General features: G+C 42.4%; 1 long non-coding RNA gene across 1 annotated transcript in view; it reads left to right on the top strand.

The window, feature by feature from the left end:
- The window catches only part of LOC150021808 (uncharacterized), a 42,137-nt gene extending 23,747 nt beyond the window's left edge, over positions 1 to 18,390 (top strand). Inside the window, exon 4 of the long non-coding RNA XR_016511354.1 lies at positions 18,289 to 18,390. This is a non-coding gene — a long non-coding RNA (uncharacterized LOC150021808). The remainder of the gene's footprint in view (positions 1 to 18,288) is intronic.
- The last annotated feature ends 3,890 nt before the right edge of the window (positions 18,391 to 22,280 follow it).

Here is a 22,280-nt window from a genome sequence, read left to right as displayed (position 1 = left end):
TTTCTAATCCATTCAGCTACCCTATGTCTTTTGATTGGAGCATTTAATCCATTTACATTTAAGGTTATTACCGATAAGTACTTATTCATTGTCATTTTTCCCCTTTGTACTCGTGTTCCTCTCTGTCTTTCTCTGTTTCTTTATCTTCTTAGAGCAGACCCTTTAGCAACTCTTGCAATGCTGGTTTGGTGGAGATGTATTCTTTTAGCCTTCTTTTGTCTTGGAAATTCCTTATTTCACCTTCCAGTTTGAATGAGAGCCTTGCTGGGTAGAATATTCTTGGTTGTAGGCCTTTGTTTTTCATTGCTTGGAATATTTTTTGCCATTCCCTTCTGGCTTGTAGTGTTTCTGCTGAGAAATCTGATGATAGCCTTATTGGAGCTCACTTGTATGTTATTCGTTGTTTCTCTCTTGCTGCTTTTAGGATTCTCTCTTTGTCTTTCAACGTTGCCATTTTAATTATGATGCATCTTGAAGTGGGCCTGTTGGGATTCATCTTCATTGGGACTCTCTGTGCTTCCTGGACTTGCGTGACTCTTTCTTTCCTCATGTTAGGGAAGTTTTCTGTCATTAGTTTTTCAAAGAGGTTCTCTATCCCTTGCTCTTCTTCTTCTCCTTCTGGCATTCCTATGATACAGACATTATTACGTTTCATGTTGTCCTGCAGCTAGCTGTCTTTGAACATCTTCAATCTTGTTCAGCCTTTTTTCATTTTGTTGAACTGTCTGTGAGTTTTTGTCTACATTGTCCTCCAGCTCTCTGACCCGATTTTCTGCTTCCTCTAGCCTGCTTTTAATTCCTTCTACTGTGTTCTTCAATTAAGAGATCATATTCTTCATTTCCTCCTGGCTCTTATTGATAGCTTCTATGTCCTTTTTCATGCTGGTGTAATTCTCAGTAAATTCCTTATAGTTTTTCTGGAGTTCCTTGTAGTTTCCCTGGAGTTCTTTGTATTTTCCACTGAGCTCATTGAACTTCTCCATAATCCATGTTTTGAATTCCATATCTTATAGTTTGCTCCCCTGTATTTCATTAAGCACTCTTTCTGGGGATTCTATCTTTCCTTTCTATAAGGGGTTGTTTCTCTGTCTCCCCATTTTCGTGACTCCTATTGTTTGTTGGTGCTTCTTAGAATGATCCGCACTTCCTGGATCTGCCTCTGGTGGCATCAGATCATCTACCAGTCTGGCCCTAGGCAGCCTGTTGGAGACTTTCAGGGATCTACTGCCTTTGTCTGTCTTCTTTAGTTGTTAATCTATTCAATCTGTGATTAGCAGTCAGGCTTAAGACCAAGGATGTGGCAGCTTAATTCCTGTAGGCAGGGCTTTTGCTTCCCCTCAGGCTGATGCCACTTGGAGGGGAATGGTCTGCCTGCAGTACTGAGGATGAGTCAGCACTGAGACCTGGTCGGCTTCTCCCCTAGTTCTCCCCTCAAAGCCACCACGCCAAACTCTCCCCAAGTGTCTCCAGTCCTCTCTGCCTTCCCTCTGCTTGAGCCCAGGGTAAGTGGGGCCCAAAATATTTTTGTATGTGATCCACTTAAGAGCTCTTCTTCTCCTTCTGTTTCTGTCTGACTAGCAAGAAACCCTGTGGGTTTTCGCTTTTCACAGCTGGATACTATTTTACTTTCCACTCTTTTGCTGTAGGCTGGGAAGCCCAGCTGGGGGGTTAGACTCTGCCCTTCTCAGGGGGAACCCCTGGTTGCTGAGCTGTTTCTCAGTTCCTTCAGATGCCACCCGTGGAACCCAGCCAGCCCTTCCACGTCTCTGCACTCCCTACCGGTCACGTTGTGATGTAGCGGCCTTTTCTGTCTCTCTATGGTTATAAGACTTCTCTCCAGCTAGTGTTTGGTTGGTTATTCCAGATGATTTCTCCAAAATTAAGTTGTAAATCCAGACTGGTCCTGGGAGGAGGTTAGTGTAGCTTCCACTTACTCCTCTGCCATCTTTGACCTCACGTTTCTTTTTTTTTTAAAGATTTTATTTATTTATTTTTAGAGAGAGGGGAAGAGAGGGAAATAGAGAGGGAAAGAAACATCAATATGTGGTTCCTTCTTGCATGCCCCTAATTGGGGACCTGGCCGACAACCCAGGCATGCGTCCCAACTGGAAATCGAACCCTTAACCCTTTTGTTCACAGGCCGGCACTCAATCCACTGAACCACACCAGCCAGGGCTAAAGTTTTATTTATTTATAAACAAATTAACAAACTATGAGAATACTATGAAGACTGGCTGGTTCCGTGAAACTGGGCTTTATTGAGAAGTTACAAGTTGCCCTTTAGGAAAGCCATTCCAGGGTGTGAAACAAAAACCTTACAAATGCTGGCCTGCTGAGATACATCTGGTACTATCCTTAGAACACAGATTTAAATACAATGATATTCTTTTAAACAAATGAAGTACTGAAAAGGTGAACACAACTCAAATGTCCAAGTATGAGTTGGTTAAATGAGTTAAATTTCTAAGTTTTGAATATTCAACTACCATTAAAATTTGATGAGTGGAAATTCTTAAAATTTTTGAGTAGTATAATGGGGGGACAGAGATAAGGGGGTAAGTAGGGGAAGGGTTTAATAAAGGAACTAGTATAGATAACCCATGGACATATACAGTGAAGTGGGGATTGACTGTAGGAGAAGGGGTGGGCTGGGCTGAGGGGGCAATGGGGGAAAAAGCGGGGCAACTGTAAGAGAAAAGCAATTAAAAAATTAAACAAAGCAAAACAAACAAAAAAAATTTGAAAGTCTGCTTTTCCAAAGATGTCATTATGAAAATAAAGAGTAATTCATTCTTGTAAAAACTACTTATGATATTGTCAAGGACTTGTATCCAGACTATATAAACAATTACTGTAACTCAATAACAAGAAGGTAAACAAAGCAATAAAAAAAAAGCAAATGATTTGAAGAGATTAACCTTCACCAAAGAAGATGGCAATAGTACATGAGAAAATGCAAAACTTCATTAGTCTTTAGGAAAATGCAAATTAAAATCACAATGAGCTAACACTACACACTCCCCCAAAATGGCTAAAATTAAAAAGACCGACAACATCAAATATTTTTTAGGATGTGGAGCTCTGCCCAGAGCCACTTACACTTTATACCAGATTCCTTCTCCTTTCCTCATGATGAATTTTTCTTTTTCTATCTTTTCCTCCTACATATTCTACTCAAGTTCATCATATGTACCTGAAGTCTAACTGTGGGATCAGCTCTGTGTTTCACCCCCTGAGCATTCTTGTGGCTGCAAATAACAACCTGGATTAAAAGGAGATGCCCAACCCAGACAGGCCCCTGATGCATGCTGAGGTTTTTAATGTGTCCTTCCTAAAGACATGCACACACTACCCAACTCTCCTTCCCTCATATATATACCTGCTACCTGACAACCCCGCCTCATCCTTCATATGCATTCATGTGTCACCCCTCCAGAAAGCCTTCTTCAACCCGTCTCACTTAGGTAGGGCTAAGTGGCCTTCCTCTGTACTTCCCAGAATCTTATGCTTAACCGAAAGTTATGCTGTAATATTGGGGGAAGGCACTCTGGGACCCAATTTCTAGTTCTGACAGTTAGTGAAGGTGCATTTCCTATGTTCCTCCTGACCTGGTGATAAACAGAATTGGGGGAGGAGGTTGTGCTTCTTAACAGGGAAGAATAATTCCTTTCTTAGATTCCAACTTGAGAAATGGCAACCCGCTACACAGAATTGTGCTTGCCTTTCAGTGTCCATGATGCTTGGGGATTTGTTTTTTTATTTGTTCTTGTTTTTTGAAATTTCTATTTCTATTTTATTTTTTATTTTATTTTATTTTTTTTTAATGTTTTTTATTGATTATATTGTTACAACAGTTCCAATTTTCTCCCCCTTGTTCCCCTCCACCCAGCACCCCCCTCCCCCAGCGATCCCCCCCAAGTCCATACCCCTGGTTCGTAAAAATTAACTATCCCCCCCTTCTCAAATATTAGGACCCTTTGTAATCTTGTAAAGGACAATGGGCGAAGGTCTCAAGCTCCTCTAGCTGCTTCAAGCTGGACATGGTCGTCGTCCTACCTACCCTTGGGTCCAGAAAACCCTAATAAGAGTGGGGGTGTGGAGGGGAGGGTGGCCTTCCCACATGGGGAAGGATCGTGCAGACTCCAGGTCAGTTGGCTGCCTCCGGTCAACGGCGTGCTTGGTTCAACAGGCTGGTGTCCTTGTTGTGTTCTGAGGGCAACAGATTTGGCGAAAAGGGTTAAAAGACATCATTCAATCCATAACTACTAGATGACAAAAGGCAGGGATTAATTTTTCAATGTTCCATATTAGGGGAAAAAAAAGTTTCTTTGTAAGAAGGTGTGCTAGGCACATCTCGCCTGTCCAAAACCCTTTTGCCCATTATACTTAGTTTGGGCTGAGGTAAATAGTTTAGGTTTTTCCCCCTCTCAGACCTCTGGGGCCTTTCTGTCCAAGCCATTAGGATAGAAAAGAGAAACCCGTTTTAAAGTGAAGCCCACAGACCACCCCATTCTTCCCCAACCCAGCCATTTAGTTCAGCCAAACCGTTGAGTCTCAGGAGGCAGCGCTGCAGAGAGGATTAAGTGAGGCTTATGCGTACAGATAATCACTCAGGTAATGCGATCATAGGCTTATGTCCTTTGAAAACAAAAAACACGTGTTAATTTATGTAACATAACCCGCAAACAAGTCTCTAAATCTGGAGAAGAAACTTTTAAGACGGTTAGTTGCCCTGTTTTATACTCTACTACTGATCATTGTGATTTTCCTTGAATAATAATCTTTCTCCCTAAGGTTACCCTCCTTGTCTTTAAAGGGACTACATTAAGTCCATTTTTAATTTATCCTGTTCGTTTGCATAAACATAACAAGAGCAGCAAATGATCACTTATGATCTTTAGTTCTGCTTTGCTGGAACTTACCCAAGGAATATTTGGGGTGACCTTCAGTCTGTTCTTCAGGGCACAGAAGCTGTGCCACATATCTGGTATTCATCCTTGCCTGTACACACCTGTTTTTTCCAAGTCTTTCTGGTCTTTCCTTGTGCCTTAAGGTCCCTTCTAGCCATCTTTCAGGAAAACAACCTTCGTTCCTTCCCTGGAAAGATTGCCGTGGACCGCACAACCAACCATGGTACCAGGCCTTTTATCTCACGGGCTTTTATTACCTTTGAAAGTCATTCCCAGTTCCTCAGGGCTTTCTGGTAACAATCTGAGCCCAAGTATGTTTCCTTTAGGCTTGACATTCCAGTCAAAGACTTGGTCAAAAAAAAAAAAAAAAAAAAGATAAAAAGAAAAAAAAAAGAACCTCTGTTGACAACTGGTCTTATTAGTTCTATGCAAAGGAACTTATGTCATTACTTACTTGTTTAGAATGCCAAACTCTGGAGGGATCAAATAGGGAGAAAAATATACAACGTGAAGGAAAATCTTTGTCCTAATATTCACTGAACTGGCATTTCCATTCTTCATATTTTCATTTTTCCCCCACTAAAAAATTTTGATTTGTTTTTCCATTACAGTTGTCTCACTTTTTTAGCCCTCTTGTTTCCCTGCACCCTGTCCCTCCCCTCCCCCACATTTAGTCCCCATTCAGTTGCACCTGTCTGTGGGTCATTCATATATATATATATTTTTTAACTTGACCCATCCCCTTACACCTTTCTTTTCCTCCCCCCCGTCCCCCTTGTTACTGTTAGTCTACTTCTTGTTTACATACCTCTGGTTCAATTTTGCTCATTTGTTTGTGTTGTTCATTAGTTTCCTGTAATAGGTGACAGCATAAGGTATTTTTCTTTTGTTGCCTGGCTTATTTCACTAAGCATAATTTTCTCTAGTTCCATCCATGTTGTTGCAAATGGTAGAAGTTCCTTCTTTCTTTCTGCTACATAGAATTCCATTGTGTAAATGTACCACAGCTTTTTGATCCACTCATCTACAGATGGGCACTTAGGTTGTTTCCAGCACTTGGCTATTGTAAATAGTGCTGCTATGGACATTGGAGTGCATAGGTTCTTTTGAATTGGTGTTTCGGAATTTTTTGGATATAATCCTAGCAATGGAATTGCTGGTTCAAAAGGCAGTTCCATTTTTAGTTTTTTAAGGAAATTCCAAACTGTTTTCCACAGTGGCTGCACCAATCTGCATTCCCACCAGCAATGCACCAGGGTTCCCGTTTCTCCGCATCCTCTCCAGCACAAGTTGTTTGTTGATTTGTTGATGATTGCCATTTTGACTGGTGTGAGGTGGTATCTCATTGTGGTTTTAATTTGCATCTCTCTGATGGCTAGTGATGTTGAGCATACTTTCATATGTCTATGGGCCCTCTGTATGTCTTCTTTGGAGAAGTGTTTGTTCAGGTCCTTTGCCCATTTTTTAATTGGGTTGTCTGTCTTCTTGGTGTTGAGTCGTATGAGTTCTTTATATATTTTGGAGATCAATCCTTTGTCTGAGATGTCATTGGCGAATATATTTTCCCATATGGTTGGTTTCCTTTGCATCTTGCTGATGTTTTCTTTAGCTGAGCAGAAACTTTTTAGTTTGATGTAGTCCCATTTGTTTATTCTTTCCTTTATTTCCCTTGCCTTAGGAGATATATCAGTGAAAATGTTGCTACGTGGGATATCTGAAATTTTCCTGCCTATTTTTTCCTCTAGGACTTTTTTGGTGTCACGGCTTACATTTAAGTCTTTGATCCATTTTGAGTTTATTCTGGTGTATGGTGTGAGCTGGTGGTCTAGTTTCATTTTTTTGCATGTCCCTGTCCAGTTCTCCCAACACCATTTGTTGAAGAGGCTCTTTTCATTCCATTTGATGTTCTTTCCCCCTTTGTCAAATATTAGTTGACCATATGAACCTGGGCTTATTTCTGGGCTCTCTATTCTGTTCCATTGATCTATATGTCTGTTTTTATGCCAGTACCAGACTGTTTTGATTACCGTGGCCTTGTAGTATAGTTTGATATCGGGTATTGTGATTCCTCCTACTGTGTTCTGCCTCAAAATTGTTGTGGCTATTCGGGCTCTTTTTTGGTTCCATATAAATTTTTGAAGTATTTGTTCTAGGTCTGCGAGATATGTTGCTGGTATTTTAATAGGGATTGCATTGAATCTATAAATTGCTTTGGGTAGTATGGACATTTTAATGATGTTGATTCTTCCCATCCATGAGCATGGTATACGCTTCCATTTATTTGTATCTTCTTTAATTTCTTTCTTCAGTGTTATGTAGTTTTCTGTGTACAGGACTTTTACCTCTTTGGTTAAGTTTATTCCTAGGTATTTTATTTTTCTTGTTGCTATGGTAAATGGGATTTTTCTTTCAGTTTCTATCTCTGAGTTTTTATTGTTGGTGTATAAAAATGCCTTCGATTTCTTAATATTGACTTTGTATCCTGCTATTTTGCCGAATTCACTTATTAGATTGAGTAATTTTTTTGTGGAGTCTAAAGGATTTTCTATGTACACTATCATGTCATCTGCAAATAATGACAGTTTTACTTCCTCTTTTCCAATTTGGATGCCTTTTATTTCTCTTTCTTGTCTGATTGCTGTGGCTAGAACTTCCAAGACTATGTTGAATAGGAGTGGAGAGAGCGGACATCCTTGTCTTGTTCCTGATTTCAGGGGGAATGCTCTCAGTTTTTGCCCATTGAGTATGATGTTGGCTTCAGGTTTCTCATATATGGCCTTTATTATGTTGAGGTATGCTCCCTCTATTCCCATTTTGCTGAGAGTTTTTATCATAAATGGGTGTTGTACTTTATCAAATGCTTTTTCCACATCTATTGATATGATCATGTGGTTTTTGTCTTTCATTTTGTTTATGTGGTGTATCACGTTTATTGATTTGCGAATATTAAACCATCCTTGCATCCCTGGGATGAATCCTACTTGATCGTGGTGTATGATCTTTCTAATGTGTTGCTGGATCCGGTTTGCCAATATTTTGTTGAGGATTTTAGCATCTATGTTCATCAGCGATATTGGTCTGTAGTTTTCTTTCTTTGTTGTGTCTTGACCTGGTTTTGGAATTAGGGTTATACTGGCTTCATAGAACGAGTTTGGGAGTCTTCCCTCTTCTTGTATCTTTTGGAATAGTCTGAGGAGGATAGGAGTTAGTTCTTTCCTAAATGTTTTGTAGAATTCACTTGTGAAGCCATCTGGTCCTGGGCTTTTGTGTGCTGGGAGTTTTTTGATTACTGCTTCAATTTCGCTAGCTGTTATTGGTCTATTCAGACTTTCTGCTTCTTCTTGATTCAGTTTGGGCAGACTATAGTTTTCCAGGAATCTGTCCATTTCCTCTAGGTTGTCAAATTTCTTGCCATACAGTTGTTCATAATAATTTCTTATAATTCTTTGTATTTCTGTGGTATCAGTTGTGATTTCTCCTCTTTCATTTCTGATTTTATTTATTTGGGTTCTCTCTCTTTTTTTCTTGATGAGCCTGGCTAAAGGCTTGTCAATTTTGTTTATCTTTTCAAAGAACCAGCTCCTACTCTTGTTGATCTTTTGAATTGTTACTTTAGACTCTATGTCATTTAATTCTGCTCTGATCTTGATGATTTCCTTCCTTCTACTTGATCTGGGTTTTGCTTGTTGTTCTTCCTCTAGTTCTTGTAGCTGTAGGGTTAAATTTTTTATTAGAGATTCTTCTAGCTTTTTTAGGTAGGCTTGTATTGCTATGAACTTTCCTCTTAAGACTGCTTTCGCTGTATCCCATAGGTTTTGGGTTGTTGTGTGTTCATTATCATTGGTTTCCAGGAACTTTTTGATTTCTTCCTTGATGTCATTGTTAACCCATTCATTATTTAATAGCATGTTATTCATTCTCCATGAGTTTGAATGTTTTTGAGTTTTTTCCTTGAGGTTGATTTCCAATTTTAAGGCATTGTGATCTGAGAAGATGCTTGATATAATTTCAATTTTCTTGAATTTATTGAGGCTTGTTTTGTGTCCTACCATGTGGTCTATCTTTGAAAATGTTCCATGTGCACTTGAGAAATATGTATATTTTGCTTCTTTGAGGTGTAAACTTCTATATATATCGACTAAGTCCATTTGATCTAAAGTGTTGTTCAGTGCCTCAATATCTTTGGTGTTTCTTTGCTTTGAAGATCTGTCCATTGTTGACAATGGGGTGTTAAAGTCCCCTACGATGAGTGTGTTGCTGCCTATATCTTTCTTGGAGTCTTTCAAAATTTTCCTTACATATTTGGGTGCTCCTAAGTTGGGTGCATATATATTTATAAGGGTTATATCTTCTTGATGGATTTTTCCCTTAAGTATTATGAAATGCCCTTCTTTGTCTCTTTTTATGGACTTTGCTGTGAAATCTGTTTTGTCTGATATAAGTATTGCTACCCCGGCTTTTTTTTCATGTCCATTTGCTTGGAATACATTTTTCCATCCCTTTACTTTCAGTCTGTGTAGATCTTTTGTTCTAAGGTGGGTCTCTTGTAGACAGCATATGTGTGGGTCATTCTTTCTAATCCATTCAGCTACCCTATGTCTTTTAATTGGAGCGTTTAATCCATTTACGTTTAAGGTTATTACTGATAAGTACTTATTCATTGTCATTTTCCCCCTTTGTACTCGTGTTCTTCTCTGTTTCTCTCTGTTTCTTTATCTTTTTAGAGCAGACCCTTTAGCATCTCTTGCATTGCTGGTTTGGTGGAGATGTATTCTTTTAGTCTTCCTTTGTCTGAGAAACTCCTTATTTCGCCTTCCATTTTGAAAGAGAGCCTTGCTGGGTAGAGTATTCTTGGTTGTAGGCCTTTGTTTTTCATTGCTTGGAATATTTTTTGCCATTCCCTTCTTGCTTGTAGTGTTTCTGCTGAGAAATCTGAGGATAGCCTTATTGGAGCTCCCTTGTATGTTATTAGTTGTTTCTCTCTTGCTGCTTTTAGGATTCTCTCTTTGTCTTTGGATGTTGCCATTTTAATTATGATGTGTCTTGAGGTGGGCCTGTTGGGGTTCATCTTCATTGGGACCCTCTGTGCCTCCTGGATTTGCGTGACTCTTTCTCTCCTCATGTGAGGGAAGTTTTCTGTCATTAGTTTTTCAAAGAGGTTTTCTATCCCTTGCTCTTCTTCTTCTCCTTCTGGAATTCCAATGATACGGATATTGTTACGTTTCATGTTGTCCTGCAGCTGTCTTAGAACCTCTTCAGTCTTGTTCAGTCTTTTTTCATTTTGTTGCATTGTCTGGGAGTTTTTGTGTACGTTGTCCTCCAGCTCGCTGATCCGATCTTCTGCTTCCTCTAGCCTGCTTTTAATTCCTTCTACTGTGTTCTTCAATTCAGAGATCGTATTCTTCATTTCCTCCTGGCTCTTATTGATAGCTTCCATGTCCTTTTTGATGCTGGTATAATTCTCAGTAAGTTCCTTATAGTTCTTCTGGAGTTCACTGTAGTTTTTCTGGAGTTCTTTGTAGTTTCCGCTGAGCTCATTTAGCTTCTCCATAATCCATGTTTTAAATTCTGTATCTGATATGTTGCTCCCCTCTATTTCATTTAGCACTCTTTCTGGGGATTCTACCTTTCCTTTTGATGGGGGGTTGTTTCTCTGTCTCCCCATTTTTGTGATTCCTTTTGTTTGTTGGTGCTTCTTAGAATGATCAGTTCTTCCTGGATCTGCCTCTGGTAGCGTCAGATCATGTACCAGACTGGCCCTAGGCAGCCTGTTGGAGACTTCCAGGGATCTACTGCCTTTGTCTCTCTTCTTTAGTTGTTACTATACTCAATCTGTGATCAGCCGTCAGGCTTAAGGACCGTGGGTGTGGCAACTTAATTCCTGTAGGCAGGGCTTTTATTTCCCCTTAGTATGACACCACTTGGAGGGGGATGGTCTGCTGCTGTACTGGGGCTGAGTCAGCACTGGCTGGTCCCTGGAGGAGGTTAGTGTAGCTTCCACTTACTCCTCCACCCTCCTGGATCTCCGTCTGTGTTGTCCTTGATGATATTTCTTTAATCTGTCTGGTTGTATTTCAGCTACTTTTTGGTGGATCTTTTTCTCTGGTTAGTTGATTGAGAGTCACTCTGCCCACCTTGTCTTGAGATCTTTTGTGAAGGTGCTGCTAAAACATAATTACACAACCCAGGCAAGAAACCCACACCCTCCAATGTCTCCCCCAAATACAATCCCACTATAGGCTGCAAATGAGCCCGTGTTAATATACTTGTGGAGATACTGGGACTCTTATTTCGTAGGAGAAACAGAAAGGAGTTGTTTTAAATGAAGGAAGGGTAATTTTTGAGCTGGAAGTTGATAGAGTATTAATATTAGCAATTGGGATCAAGGTTATGTAAGAGAGCAATTAACACTTACACTGTCTGTTTGAAAAGGAGGGGAGGGTTACAGTGTGGAGAGAGAAAGTGGAAGTGTATAGTATTAGGATTATATAATCGGTATATACTATATGATTAGCGTGGGAGGTAGGGTAGACACAACAGACATCCAGGTAGACAGACAGCCAGAAATTGAAAGAGAGGGCTGGGGAGGTTAGAAGGTAGGAAATAGATTGAGAGAGAATTTTTTAAGGATAAAAATACAGAGTAGAAAATAGCAAGACAGGAAGGGAGAGAGGAAAGAGAGAGAGAAAGTAGAGAAGAGAAGGGTAGGAGAGAGAACAGAAGAAGAAGGGGAGGTAGAAGAGAGGGGACTGGATTAAAATTCTTTTTTAAATTATATGTTATAAAAAAGATTAGGAGATTAAAACATGATATAAAGATGCAAGATAGAGAGAAAAGGTGAATGTAGAGAGAGAGGAATAGGAGATAGGAAAGCAAGAGGATTTGGGAGGAAAAGAGCTCAGAGGAGGGAAGGAAATCAGGAGGAAGAGGAGATATTAGGGAGGGGAGGATTGAAATTGAAGAGTTGGCAAAAGATAGGATGAAGGAGAGAAATACAAGAGGTAGGGAAAGAAGTGGGGGGTGGGGTAGAAAAAGAGAAGGGGTAAGAATAGGAGAGTAAAGGGAGAGGGGGATAGATTAGAATTATAATTTGAATATTAAGAGATTAGAATATAAAGTGTAATAGGGAGAGAGAGAGATTATGTATAGGGAGAGAAGGAAAATAAGGACAAGAGATGAAAGAAAAATGAATGTAGACTGAAGGGGGACAAAATAAAGAAAGAAATTTAATAAAGTTGAAGGTGAGTAGCGCAGAGAAAGGAGAGGGTGAGAAAGGGAGAGAACTTAAAATTATAAAATTAACTGAGAATAGGATGCAGGGGAGAATGCTAAGGGGAGAGAAGGGGGGGAAGGGGAGGGGAGAAAAGGAGCGAGAATAAGAAGGGACTGACGGTAGGGGTAGTTAGAGAGAGAGTGAGAGATAAAAGAATGAGGATTTTAACTCAACTCAACTTTTATGCACAGTCTCTGGGTGTTTTTGGTTTGTTTGTTTTTTGGTTTTTTCCTTGCTTCCTTCCTGAGACTGCTCCTATTCAAAATTCCATGAGTTTCAAATCTTTTCTGGTTGGTTGGCTGGCTGTGGGAGGGTTCTGCTTGATTCTGGGGTTGCTAGTCTTTTTTTCGTAGGCCTACCACCGCTCTGCTGTGAGCTGCCTTTAGTAGTCCCCTCCTGAGGCAGCCTCAGCCCTCCTCAGGCTTGTCCAGCTACTCCTTCCCTCTGTTGGTCCAGCCTGTGCCTGCCAGCAATCCCCGCCCTGCCTCCGGTCCTGTCTCTATTCCCAGGCTACAGCTTCTGCTCTCTTTCCTGTCTATATGCCTGCGCACCCCACCTCTCTCCCTGTCTCAAGATCGTCCTTTTGTTCTGCAGGACTCTGGCACAGTCGGTCAAAGTGCCGGGCCCAGTGGCCCTTTCCTGCCCAGGGCCTCTCCCCTAGTCTGGAGCTTTGCAGTGGCTTTCCTGCCTGTGCTCTTCTCCTTGCCCCAAAACTGTCTCTATTCCGAGCTACCGAGCTACCGCTTCCTCTGGCTTCCCTGTCTATCGGCCTGCGCGCTCTATCTTTCTTCCCGCCACAGCACCGTCCCTTTGTTCTGTGGGACTCTAGTGTGGTCGGTCGGCGCAGCACTCTCCTACCCCGGAGCTCTCTGCCGGTCTGGAGCTCCGCAGCAGCCCTTCCCTGCGGGCCCTTCTCCTTGCCCTAAAACCGTCTCCCCTCCAGGACCTCTGCCTCCGCCCTCTTCCCTACTTACACACCCTGCGCGTCCCACCTCTCTCTTAGCCCCAAACCTGCCCTTTGTTCTGTGGGATTCTAGCGCGACTAAAGAGCAAACACTGATTTCAAGACCACAGTTCTCCCCCGGTCCGGAGTTCCGAAACAGCTTTTCTGTGCAGCCCGTCCCCTAGCCCCAAAACTGCTCCTTTGTTCTGTAGGGCCCTAGCGCAAGTGCTGGGCGCGCCCGGGATGCCGAGCTTTCCCTCGGAGGTTGCAGCTGAGGATGTTTCTCTCTAGACTCAGGTCACACAGTTTCTCCCAGTCCTGGTTGTTCACTGTTCTCTCCCTCCTCTGGCTTTTTCGGCCAAATCCTCTCCCTAACTCCCTACAAGAACCCACTCCCGGCTAGTGAGCTCTCTGGCTTGATACTGCAAACGAACGGAGTCTCAGAATGACTCAGCCTGCAGTTTGTGACAAACCCCTCCACCCCCCTCCACGCTGCTCCCACGATCTCCTCCCCGTTCACGTTATCAGATATTCCCACTCACTCAGTCATTCCTCCCCGAGTTTGTTCCTCCTGGATTGTCTCCTTAACAGGAGCGAGCTGAGAACACTGTTCCTACTCCACGGCCATCTTGGTCCCCCCTCCTATTTTATTTTTAATTTTTAATTTAAATATTTTACTGTTTCTGCTATTATAATTGTCCCAGTTTTTTTCCCTGTTGCCCCACTCATCCACACAGCCCACTTCTTTCTCCCACAGTCAATCCCACCATTGTCCATGTCCATGTGTCCATGGGTCATTCATGTATGTTCTTTGACTAATCCCTTTACCTTCTTTCAACCAGTCTCCACCTCCCCTCTCCCCTCTCACAGCTGTCAGTTTGTTCCATGTTTCTATTTTATGATGCCTGGTTTGAGAATCACAGCCTCTGACTGAGGCTTCTGGGTGGCAGGGACTGGGTCTGGTAGGCTCTGACCCCCATGTCTTCCATGAGTCAGGCACAGATCAGGCACTCACCAAATGTATACTAGCTGTTTCTATTGTACCTGGCTCTAGGAGTAGTCCATCTAAGATCAGGGAAGGAGAGTGGAACCTACCCAGAGCTGGTATCTCATAAATGGGCAAGCTGCATTTGTTCAAAGTTGCCTGCTTTTTTGTCTTTTCTCATAGATCCCACCCTTGTCATCTCCTCCTCTTACATTTGCTTTGGTAAGCATGAGTATGATGTGATGGTTTTATAAGTCATTGGCCATGCTTAATTCACTTATTTCCTGATGACCTCTATTACTTCTAAAGTCAGCTTCTACCACCCCAGCCTTGTTCATGGCCCCTGGGAGCTGGTGAAAGCACAGAGGTCATGGCTGAGCCCTGGCAGGTGTCAGGTGCAGCAGAGCAGACAGAGATATGCATTCACAGAGTGCAGGTGGCCAGTATTACTCTTTCAATGAAATCATGTTTCTCGCATTTTATATTTTACAGAGCAGAACACAGAACATAATAGTTTTTGTTCATCCTAAGTAAACATCTGACAATGCCCAATTCAATGTGTTCTGACCCCAAACAATAATGCTTCCTTAAATTAAAAAAAAAAGAGAAAAAGAATGCAAAATGTGCACTCATAGCAGTGGGGTAGATCTCAATCCACAGTTCTGGCTGTGAAGAAATAATGACTTCCTTTACTCCTCTCTCAAACCCTTATTTCATCATCAGGTCACTACTGCCCTCAGCTCCCACGTCTCCAGACTTAGAAGGCCCAGATGCTCACATCTGTCTTCTGGACACTTCTATCCACCAGTGTACTCTTCCTGTCTCTCTCCAGTCTGGGGTCCATGGGTGACCCATAATGTTGCATCACATATCTGTTCCAGGGCAGGGGAGAAACATCCTTTGTGACTGGGTTTGGGAACACCCAACTTTGGTGGTCTTTCAGGCCAGTAGGCAGATATAAGGAATCATTTTTCTTCTACCTCCTTGGTGGAGCCACAGGTATAACCTCTGAGGCTTCCTTACGCCCACAACCCACACACGATGAAAGAGTTTTTCTCCTACCTTCTACATGACTGCTGTATTCTGCTCTCAGATTTTCTCAAACCTACTGGGATTTTTCTCACTCTCCCTATTCCTGGGTATTGGTCCCAGTAGCAGGGCCAGGGCATCTCTCAAGAACCTGGAAGCACTTCTCAGGTTCCCCACAATTTCACCGTAAAGATAGCTTTCTTTTTTTTTTTTTTAAGATTTTTATTTATCTTTTAGAGGGTGGAGAGTGGTAGGGAGGGAAAGAGAGGGAGAGAAATATCAATGTGGGAGAGAAACATCCATGAGTTGCCCCTCACATGCCCCCAACCAGGGACCTGGTCCTCAACCCAGGTATGTGCCCTGACTAGGAATCCAACTGGCAACCCTACAATTCACAGGCTGGCACCCAACCCACTGAGCCACACCAGCCAGGGCAAGAATAGCTTTCTGATCTCACAAGAGGAAGACTTGCTCTAGACCAACTCCTCAGGCACTGTCTCCGGTCTACTGGCTTACTAAACAGATCCAGGCTTTTCAAAAGTTCATTCCTTGAGGCAATGAAAGCAGATAGCTCATCTGTTTGAAACAGGCAGGATAGGGGGTAACAGATAATGCTGAGGGGAGAAGCTATATATATATATCACTATATATATGGTTTATGCAAACCCCTCTGCAAACATAAAGCAGAGAGGTATTTTGTAGAGTCCCACAAGGCCCAAGCACAGTCAGCTAGTCAGAGCAGAAACAAAGATTGTTGAGAGTGAATCTTCCCCCTTCAGCATGCACTGGGGCTCTGAGCTGGTGGCCCTGGACACTGGGACTTTCAGTAGAGAATGCAACAAGTCCCTGCCAGCAGGAGCCCTCAGTCTGGAAGGAGATAGACAATACTCTACAAACAACCCACAGTATATTATCATCTGTAACACAATGAAGTGCTACTTCTTGCCCAAACTTCTACAAGTGGGAGAAAAACCTGAACAAGGATAAATATTTTGAATTGGCTTTGAATTATAAACATACAAATGTTTTGGGTTGGCCAAGAAGTCTGTTTAGTTTTTTCTGTAAAATAAAAAACACATTTTTCATTTTCATTAATAACTTTATTGATTTGGATATTTTGAGTATGTCAGCTATCTCCTGTGTGGTATAACATTGATTGTTCTCAATTAATGTCTCAATTTGATCGCTAGCAACTTCAACTGATCTATCTGACCATGGAACATCATCCAGTGAGAACTCTCTAACATAAAACTTCACAAACCACTTTTGACATGCTTGATCAGACATGGCACTTTCTCCATACACTGCACAAATCCTTTTGTGTATGTGTGTGTGTGTTTCCATTGCATTTTTACATTTATTGAAATAACAAAGCATAATATGCTAAAGATGTTGCGTATTTTCTTCCATCTTCAACAGTAAGATGGCTACACAAAAATTCACCAATTTTGGAAAGTTTCTTTTTAAATGCATGCTGATATGACAGCTGCCACAATACAATCTAACAAAATTGTTCTGAGAAGTTAAAGACACTTAAATGCTTCTAGACCCATCTTATGGAAAAAAACAAGCAAACTTTTTGGCCAAGCCAATAGACCTCTTTGGAGGAAGGCAACTGCCTTGTACCTCTTCTAGTCTCTCAAGAACCCGAGGTTTTATGTAGTGAAACTAGCCTCTTCAACAAATAGTGCTGGAAGAACTGGACAGGGACAGACATGCAAAAAAATGAAACTATACCACCAGCTTACACCATGCACCAGAATAAACTTAAGATGGCTAAAAGACTTAAATGTAAGCTGTGATACCATAAAAGTCCTAGAGGAAAACATTGGCAGGAAAATTTCAGATATCCCATGTAGCAACATTTTTGCCAGTATATCTCCTAGGGCAAGGGAAATAAAGGGAGGAATAAACAAATGGGACTACATCAAACTAAAGAGTTTCTGCTCAGCAAAAGAAAACATCAGCAAGATAAAAAGGGAACCAACTGTATGAGAGAACACATTTGCCAATGACACCTCAGACAAGGGTTTGATCTCCAAATTTTATAGATAACTTAAACAGCTCAACACCAAAAAGACAGAAAAGCCAATTGAAAATGGGCAAAGAACCTGAATAGACACTTCTCCAAGGAGGACATACAGAGGGCCCATAGGCACATGAAAGAATGCTCAACATCACTAGCCATCAGAGAAATACAAATTAAAACCACAATGGGATATCAACCCACACCAGTCAGAATGGCCATCATTAACAAATCAACCAACAAGTGCTGGTGACGATGTGGAGAAAAGAGAACCCTAGTGCACTGTTGGTGGGAATGCAGACTGGTGCAGCCATTATGGAAAACAGTATGGAATTTCCTCAAAAAACTAAAAATGGAACTGTATGTTGATCCAGTGATTCCATTGCTAGGATTATACCCAAAGAATCCTGAAACACCAATTCAAAAGAACCTATGCACCCCTATGTTCATAGCAGCACTATTTACAATAGCCAAGTGCTAGAAACAGCCTAATTGTCCATCAGTGGATGAGTGGATCAAAAAACTGTGGAACATTTACACAATGGAATAGTATACAGCAGAAAGAAAGAAGGAATGCATACCTTTTGCTACAGCATGGATAGAACTTGACAGTATTATGCTAAGTGAAATAAGCCAGGTGGCGAAAGATAAATATCATATGATCTCATCTAATACAGGAAATTAATGAACAAAACAAACAAGCAAGCAAAATAGAACCAGAGACATGTAAACGGAACAGACTGACAGTGACCAGAGGGGAGGGGGAAGGAGTAGAAGGGGGATAAGAAGGGGAAGGGTCTAGTCAAGGAACTAATATGAATGACCCATAGACATGGACAACTAAATGGGGATAGACTGTGGGAGAGGAGGTAGGTGGGTGGAGCAGGGGAGAGCAAAAGGGGGAAAATGGGACAACTGTAATAGAAAAAGAATTTAAAAAATAATTAAAAATAATACTAAACAATGAGAAAAAAATTTTAATTCCAGTATTTGCATTGTTCAGCTGTAATTTGTGAAAACTTTCCAACTTCAAGAACTAAATGAAAGAAATTTGTACTCAAAGTTCACAATATGCTATTTCTCAATGTATGTGTTTTTTGTTTTAACCTCTGAATGCACTAGGTAATATTTTCAAGATGAAGACAGGTAAAAACACTTATGTGTCAGAATTCCTACGGACCCAACTACACATATTGTATTCAACAGACTAGAGACATCATCAGTATCCACTCTATTATTATGTATTTGGAAATAAACTATTTCAGTATTTTGCAAAAAAACAAAACTGAGGTTTTTACTATCTGCAGCTGCAGCAACCTGGTTCCAGGGGTGGGGGTGGGGTGGGGGGGGCATGGTTCCTGCAGGAACATCCTGACATACCCATTCGAAAAGCCTGACCCTCATTCAAGTCATCTGCTGAAACAAGACATTCCCAGGCAGCGAGCAGGCTCTTGACCCAAAAGCTTATACAATGCTATGCTGTAGCCCAGGGCTGTGCCCTCCCTGACCCAAGGCACAGGCAGGGACAGTTTGGCAGCCAGAAGCAATTGTGTTCTACTGTTTCCTGGAGGGGCCTGGCCTGGTCTCTGGAACCATTATAGCTGTGTTGTGTCCATACATTCCTGGTTAACTCTGCCTCCCAAGACTACCTCCCTCTGAACCCTTTTCCCTGTGCTCCTTCAGGCCTCCCACTTCATCTGTATTGTCCTTCTGGTTGGATCCTGGCCCATCCCCTCCAACCTGCCCTCTTCACTGTTATTCTGACCATGCCACCCTTCTGCCTTTCACTGCTTTCCAGATTTTAAAATAAATCCCAAATATCCTAGATTAATATGTAGCCCTCTGCCAACCCACCTCCCACCTGCTTCTGTACCTTTCTCTCCCTACACTCCTAAGCTCAACCAATGCAGCTCTTCCTGCTGACCCTTCACTCAAAACCTTGGTACAAGCTGTTCCCTCTGATCAGCATCACCTTCTTTGCTTGTTTATAGCTTATCTTTCTAGACCCAGTTCAACAGTCCTGCCATCCAGGAAGCCTCCCCATATCTGCCAGCTGGGCCAGTGACTTTGCTCTGAGACCCCACAGGACTTATTCTGCCTTATTATCTGTCCCTCTAGGGAGCAGTCCCCCACTTTATTCATCACCACATCCTCAGTGCCCACCAGCATCTGATGCATAATGTACTCAAATGCTTGGGAGAAAGAGAGTGGGAGGGATAAAGCAAGGTACATTCTATCATTTGTCCCTTTTATATCTAGAAGACTTCCTCTGCCACAATCCCTGCTGACTTCATCAGAACCTCAACCAGACAGTGTCTGCACATAATAGGACTTAATCCCAGTCCCTCCCTCCCCATTCCCCCCAATGCCACCCACCTGTATGATTCTCAAATTGGAGTTGTGGGCCATGAAGGCCTACGAGGTATATGGAGGTGTGCAACAACGTCCATATATCTATTGTAATTTTTTTGAAGAATTCATTATTTTGCCACCATTTTTCCTTTATTTTTACTTTTGAAATAATGGCAAATTCACAGTAAGATGCAATGTGGTATAGAGAAATCCCAGGTATCCTCCACCCAAGTTTTCCTCATGGTAGCATCTTGCATAACTATAAAACAATATAAAATCAGGAATTTTATATTGGTACAATGTGTATCTCTTTGCCACTTTATTTTTACATGTAGATTTTTAAATATTTTTATTTTTTAATTTCTATTTATTTAATTTATAGAGAGAAAGGAAGGGAGAGAGAGAAACATCACTTTGTTGTTCCACTTATTTATGCATTCATTGGTTGATTCTTGTGTACCCTGACCAGAGAGCCAAACTGCAACCTTGGTACATTGGGATGATGCTCTAACTAACTGAGCTACCCAGCCTAGGCTACATGTATAGATTCATATTAACTACCACAGAACTATTCCAGCCTCAGCCCTACAAAGACCTTCTAGTACTACCCCTTCATAGTCACATGGTCCCCTCCCACCATCCTTCAACCCTGGCAACCACTAATCTGTTCTCCATTTACATAATTTTATTATTCCAAGAATGTTATGTATGTAGAATCATAAAGTATGTAACATTTTGAGACTGGCTTTGTCCTCAGCATAATGCCCTTGAGGTCCCTCCCAGTTGTTTCATCAACCAATACCTCATTTCTTGGTATTAATAAGCAGTATTCCAGGTGTGGTCGAATGCCCCATACTTTGCTTAACCATTACCTGCTCCGGCATTTTCTTTTTCTTTTTTATTAAAGTTTTACTCTTTTCTAAAAAAAATTATTTAAGTTCTTGGAATATGGTGGAGGAGTGAGGGGAGGCTGCGGTTTCAGGCTCCTGAGACCCGTCTGCAGTTTGGGCTAATTGCAGACAGAACTTCTCAGTGAGCAGCTGGACACTGGCAGGAGTCGAGCCATGGCACTGCTGGAGTAGAGAAAATCCATCTGGGAACAACCTGTTTAGTGAGGATAGCGGAGGAAAAGGGGACGAAAGGAGATTCCTGACTGGAGTGGCTACCCGAGCTGTGGCTGGAAGTACACAAAGGCTTTTTGGTGACCACAGCCTGCCCCAGAGAGGCGTCAGGAGGAGAGAGGATCTCTGCCCGCTGGCAGAGACAGGACTCGACCAAGTGGCATTGGCGCTGAAGGACAGGAGACAGCGTGCTGCCGGGCAAGTGAGAACACAATTTTCCTTTATATTTTTCTCTTCTGGACTGCGGAGAGGGGAGGAAAGTTTGGGGGTGGTAGGCCATTCTTGAGGAGCGCAGACGCAGTGGTGCGCTCATCCACTCCCCAACCCTACCCTTGGGTCCCAGGGGCATGCATAGGCAAGTGCTCTCATTCACTGACCCAGGTGCTTGGGGCCGTGAGTCCAGGCGTCCCTCAGACACTACCCAATGGACATAAGATCAGTGCCCCAATGGGCACAGGGAGGGCCCACTGAACACACAGAGGACTGTGCGCAGACACCGCTAGTCAGCTCCCGTGGGCGCCTGGCCCCAGGCCGGAAAGCAGACCACTAGCTCAGGCTCTGTTCGTGCCCGGCCAGACGGGTGAGGGAAGGCAGGCGACTGCGGCACAGGAACAGCGTGCGACATGGACTCACAGATGCTCACTTCCACTGAGCACAAGTGTCCAGGGCACCGCCCTAAGAGGCGAGAGACCAAGCAGGACTAAGGGCACCGGCAGCACACAAGCGCGAAAACACCTCAGCCTGGGGACAATAGGCGCCAATTGGGGGGCAAGCTATCAGGCCGCCCGCGCCTGCAGGGACGCGTGTGGGGACACCTTGGTGCGAACGCGGAAACCCCTCAGCCCGGCGACAATAGGCGCCAATCGCGGGGCTAACTCTCAGGTCGCCCCACCCGTGCAGGGGCTCACGCGCAAGGACACCTCAACTGGCTCCAGTGGGCAGCAAGGGAGCGCGCCATGCTGGCAACCGCGGGCGCACACCATTGCTGCAAGAAACAAGAACCTCTGAACTGCCACACTAGACCAGCTGCGGACGCAGAAAAAGAAGGCAACACACCAAGGCTAAAACGGAGTAAAAACATCCCTTTTATTTTATTTTTCACTTTTTTCTCTCTTTCTTCTTTCTTTTCTCTCTTTATTTCTTCTTTTCTTTTTTCTTTTTTCTTGTTTTTTTCTCCCCTTCCAAAAAGAAAAACAAACTTTATCTCTAACGTGTTGCATATAACCTCTCCTTCTCATCCTTTCTCTTTAATCGTTGTTTATTTGTTTGTGTGTCTAGTTTAGCACCCCTATCACTCTAAATAATAGAATATAATTACTATATAAACCCAATACAATACAATCCCACTTTCTTACAATATTATGCATTATTCCATCCTTTTCATCTATTTTTATTAACATACGATGTAAATATTACCTACTGGCTTGCACAGTCTCAACTATTATTAATCTATCACCCCCTCTATCAAAAATTATATTTTTCCTCCCCCAAAACAACTCTTATCTATTCTTCTTATAGTATAAAAGCTCTAATCTCTTTAAATTTATATTAATATGGGCTCGTTGGCTGACGATAGGGGGATAGAGAGTGGGGGATACTTTTTGAGGGTGTGGGTCTCCTGCCTGGGCTGTGTGTTTATGT

This window comes from Furipterus horrens, unplaced genomic scaffold (genome assembly GCF_987537825.1).
Source record: "Furipterus horrens unplaced genomic scaffold, mFurHor1.1.pri manual_scaffold_1, whole genome shotgun sequence".
In the NCBI taxonomy this organism is placed as follows: domain Eukaryota; kingdom Metazoa; phylum Chordata; class Mammalia; order Chiroptera; family Furipteridae; genus Furipterus; species Furipterus horrens.
The sequence above is the reverse complement of the archived record's forward strand: the minus strand, read 5'-3'. Positions and strand labels throughout refer to the sequence as shown.